Genomic DNA, 5312 nt, shown 5'->3' with positions numbered 1-5312 from the left:
TCCCATGGGTGTAGGTGTGCCCACTGGGGTGCATTTCTTACACTCTGACATGACATACAAGCTTTTGCCTTTCTTTTAATAGCAGTGTTCAATCAAGGCCACCAAAAATAGCTTTGTGCAATTTTTTTCATGCACACTATTTTACAGTGACTGGAATGTAGCTGTTTTAACATTTGTGATCTCCCCACAACAAACAACCAGATTGGACTGATAACTCTGTCCTCCTGGACATGTAGGTAACAAGGTCGGGTGAAACCGGAGAGGTTTCTCGAGATTTTCCATGCATTATCAGGTTTATAACTTGGGACAATAGTGGGTCAACGCGAGTTGCCTTTTTTATCTGAGTAGCAGTGATGGGTGTATTCTCTACCTGTTCAAAGTAGAAGATTTCCTTTTGGGCCCTATTTTGATGTTTGACCGGCAAAGGCAACCTTGAGAGGCCATTTGCATTGCCGTGAAGAGTGGATTTCCGATATTTGATGTCATATGTGTGTGCTGAAAGTAACAATGCCCAACATTGCATACCACTAGCAGCTAATGGGGGAATGCCTGTGTAGGGTCCAAAAATTGACGTCAGAGGTCGATGGTCTGTGAGAAGAGTAAACTTTTGCCCAAACAGGTACTGATGAAACTTTCGAATTTCAAAAACAATTTCTAATGCCTCACGTTCGATTTGGGCGTAGTTAATTTCTGCTTTGCTTAGATGCGTGAAGCAAAAGCAATAGGTCTCTCTTCTCCCGAAGGCATAATGTGTGACACGACTGCTTCCACTCCATAAGGGGAGGCATCGCAGGCCAATTGTAGGGGTAAGGATGGATCAAAGTGTGTTAGAACTTCAGAATTTAGCAATGCATCCTTAGCTTTGTTAAATGCAACATCACAGGCTTCAGTCCATTTCCAGGCCTTGTTCTGTCCAAGGAGCTCATGAAGTGGTTTTAGCAGTGTAGCTAACTGTGAGATGAACTTTCCATAATAGCTCAGTAGTCCTAGAAACGAGCGCAGCTGGCTTACATTTCGAGGTGGGGGAGCCTCCACAATAGCTTTAACTTTTGCAGGGGCCTTATGAAGACCTGCAGAATCAATGATGTGTCCCAAATATTCAACATAGGGCTTGAAGAATTCACACTTGTCTTTGCAAACTCGTAGGCCATACTCTTCCAGTCTCTAAATTTTTTAAGTGATCCTCTTCATTTTTTTCAGTGACCGGGATATCATCCAGATAGCACTGAACTCCTGACAAGCCACACAAGATCTGGTCCATAGCCCTCTGGAACAGGGCGGGAGCAGACGTTATTCCGAAGAGTAGGCGACAGTATCGACAAAGCCCCTTATGAGTCACAATAGTCAACAGCTCTTGGGACTTTTCATCGACGTGCATCTGTAAATATGCTTGACTCAGATCAATTTTACTGAACTTTTGTCCCCCAGCCAGGTCTGCGAAGAGGTCATCGATGTGGGGAAGCGGGTATTGCTCTGCACACAACACTGGGTTGATAGTGACTTTAAAATCACCGCAAATCCGGAGAGAGCCATCTTTTTTCGCTGTTGGAATGATAGGAGTGGCCCATGAGCTATGGGTAACTGGTATTAGGACTCCATTGGTGACCAGGCGCTCCAGGTCAGCTTCAACCTTTGGCCTGATGGCACATGGCACAGTTCGGGCTTTCAGATATTTTGGTGGACTGTCAGGTTTAATGTTCAATGTTACAGTGATTCCCTTTATACTTCCCAAATCATCTCCAAAAACAGCAGCATATTTCCTTAGTATAGGGGTTAGACTGGTTTCTTCTTTAGTCATCCGGTGCACTTCCGCCCAGTTCAGTTGAATCTTCCCAAGCCAAGACCTACCAATTAAGGCTGGGTAGTTACCTCTCACCACAAACAGTGGCAATTTAGCAGCCTGTCCATTGATCTCCACCTTAACATTAATAGTGCCCAACATGAGCACAGCTTCTCCCGTATACGTCTTCAGAACAGTTTTTGTTGCCTTAAGCGGAAAATGCTGTAGCTTTTCTTTATACACAGTCTCGGAGACCAGCGAGAAGGCTGCACTGGTGTCCAGTTCCATGCGTATAGGTTTGCCATCCAACAACGGGGTTACCCAGTATTCATGTGAGCCCACTGCCAAAGACAAAACATGCACTGGCACTTCCTTTTGCGATGAGGTGTCACCTTGATCATCCTGGGTCTGCTTTAGGGTCTGCAGGGTTCCTCTTTTTGTCGGCCAGACCACAAGCCTCTTTTTCTTTTGTTTACAGGCACACTCAATGTGTCCCTTTTTGCCACAGTGTTGACACACCAGGTCCTTACACCAGCATTCTGATGCCTGGTGACCTGGCTTACCACAGTGGTAACATTCTTGACTCCACACAGTTTTGTGGGTCGGTTCTTGTGACACTTTTTGCACCCTAGGGGATGCACTGATGTATTGCGCCTCCCTTGTAGCCAGTTCCATGGAGACAGCAATATCAACAGCCTTCTGTAATGTAAGCTGAGCCTCTGTCAGTAGGCGCTTCCATATAGCTTCACTGTAGAGGCCACACACTAACCTGTCACACAGGGCATCATTTAACATCTCTTTAAATTTACAGTGTTCTGCTAGCTTTTTTAAAATTGCTACAAATTGTACAACTGTTTCATCTCCTTTTTGGTCTCTTTTGTGGAACCTATATCTTTCAGCAATTACCAGTGGTTTTGGGGAAAAATGGGACCCCAGGATTTTCATAATGTCACTGTAAGATTTAGTCTCAGGCTTAACAGGTTGTAGTAAGCTGCATAGCAGGGAGTATGTATGTAGGTTTTAGCCCCTACAACACTTTAGAATATTTGCACCTTCTTCACTTCTGTAATGTCATTTGCAATAACAAAAAGCTCAAAACACTCAGTATACACATGGCACTGCTCTATATTCTCATCAGAAGGTTCCAGTGGCCTGCTCAGAGTAGCCATGACTTTAGTTTCACTTTCACAGTCAGTGCAAACAAGCAGTATTTTTCTTTGTTTGTTCTTTACCTTGACTTCTCTTCCTTCTGTTACTGGAGCAGCACCAGGATCCCATCCATCGTCGCCACTTGTTATATCCTTGGGGGCAGCCGGTTTAGGAAGAAATCACTTGAGGCCAGAGAGCAGACAGCTAACAAAACTACCCCTTTATTTACAGACACAGAGCTCACCCAACCGGCCGAAGCCGGCCGGGCTATCCCCTAATAATCTAACTCAGTTGCCATATGAACAAAATCCATGACAACCAAATACACAACAGGTGACACCAAGGGGCAGCATTCCCTCACCAATCAGCCCTTTCCCAAAGGGGAAATGTCCCTGCTACGCAACAAACCTGGGTTTTTTCTGCCCCTTTCCATCCACCCCAGTGACACTGCTGTTTCCAGCCTATTGAATGTCATAGGAAAATGCTCTGTGCAGGGAAAGGAGCAGAGAGCTCCCAGGGGGAGGTGGGTCTCACCATGGATAAAACATCAGTGGTATGTACAGTACCTGCGTAGAGCTGGGCGCTTCTCCACCCTGCAACCAAACACAGACAGAGGGGTGAGAATGCCCTGAACACCAACACACTGAGCAGGAGACAATGTCACACAGGGTGATACTGTGGGGAAAGGAACTTACTGAGCTCAGCCTGGAGTTTGTCTGAAAATAAAACAGATAAATGAGTCAATATCACATTATCTTGCAGAAGGGAAGTGAGTCAAAAAGACCTTAATGCAGGGAAATTACAATCCTTAGACTCAGCCTGGAGGCTACCTCAACAGCTAGACACCTGAACCCCTGACAAACAAAAGAATCAGCAAGAGGACAAATACTGTAACTCCACATGGCCATGGGCAAGGAGTTGTTAGAGCCAAAACAGGGATCCTTCAGCAAATGGAAAATATTAACCCTGTGAAGCCAAGAAAAAGGAGCACACCGTATATCAGGTGAAGTGCATGATGGGAATTAGGAGGCTAAAATGGAATTAGAAGAGTGACCAGGCAGAGATATAAACCAAATACCAGGGAATTATTTCAGTCCATCAGAATCAGAAAGCCTGTGAGAGAAATGAAGGATGCCTTGGATCAGCAGGGGAAAGGAAGCAATTGAGGACGGTAAGGACAATACTGAGAGACAATATGTGATTTCTTTGCATCAGTTTTCAGCAGGGTGTTGGGGCTGCTCTGTTCATGAAATAAAGATAATGGATTGGGGTGTGAAGAGGAGAGATTGGAACAAACTGGTAAGTTAAAGAAACAGCAGCCACCAAGACCAGATGGCAAATGCCCGAGAGTTCGGAAATGACCTAAGAGTGATATGGCTGAGCTGCTAACAGTAATCTACCTCTCATTAAAATCAGTTACTCTTCTGGAGAATCAGAGGGCTGGGAATGTTGTACCCAGTTTTAACAATTTGATAGAGGTAATCCTGAGAATTACAGCCCGGTGAGCTTTATGCAGGGCCTGGTAAACAATAACTAACAGAGAACTGTGCGGTCATGCTATGCTGAGTTCTAACCAGCCCAGCTTCTGCAAAGGAAAATGGGGTCTCCCTAAATCTATCAGAATTCTTTGAGCATGTCAATTAAACAGTGGACAAAGGAGAACCCACTGACACGGTTTATGTGTTTGCGGTATAAGTGTAGCTTGGCTGGTCCCAGGGTATTAGAGAGACAAGGTAGATGAGCTAAAAGTTCCTGTGGAATTTCACAAGCCTTTGACAGATTTCCTTACAAAAGGTTATAAGAAAATTGAGTCATGGTATGAGAAGTAAGATTGTCATGGATCAGAGATTGGGGCCTCTGTCACAGACAGGATCTCAGACTAGTCAGACTCTGGTCTGATTTGCTTTGGTGACTCCTGTGTTCTCAAAAGCTTCTGTTTTGGAGTCTGATTCAGGAAAACACTGTGCGTGTGCTGAACAGGGATGGATTCACTCATGGGCTTATAGAATCATGGAATCATAGGACTAGAAGGGACCTCGAGAGGTCATCAAGTCCAGCCCCCTGCACTCATGGCAGGACCAGCACCATCTAGACCATCCATGACAGGTGTTTATCTAACCTGCTCTTAAAAATCTCCAATGATGGAGATTCCACAACCTCCCTAGGCAATTTATTCCAGTGCTTAACCACCCTGACAGTTAGGAAGCTTTTCCTAATGTCCAACCTAAATCTCTGACCTTGTAACTGACAATGGGGCATCGTCACTGAATGGGAGAGCTGTTAACGAGGAGGCACAGGGATTGGCTGTAGCCCCCTCATTATTCAACTTTGTAATTAACGATCTGGAAGTAAATATAAAATCACTGCTAATAAATTCTGTGGC

The sequence above is a fragment of the Mauremys mutica genome, chromosome 12, assembly GCF_020497125.1.
Source record: "Mauremys mutica isolate MM-2020 ecotype Southern chromosome 12, ASM2049712v1, whole genome shotgun sequence".
Classification (NCBI taxonomy): Eukaryota; Metazoa; Chordata; order Testudines; family Geoemydidae; genus Mauremys; species Mauremys mutica.
The sequence above is the reverse complement of the archived record's forward strand: the minus strand, read 5'-3'. Positions refer to the sequence as shown.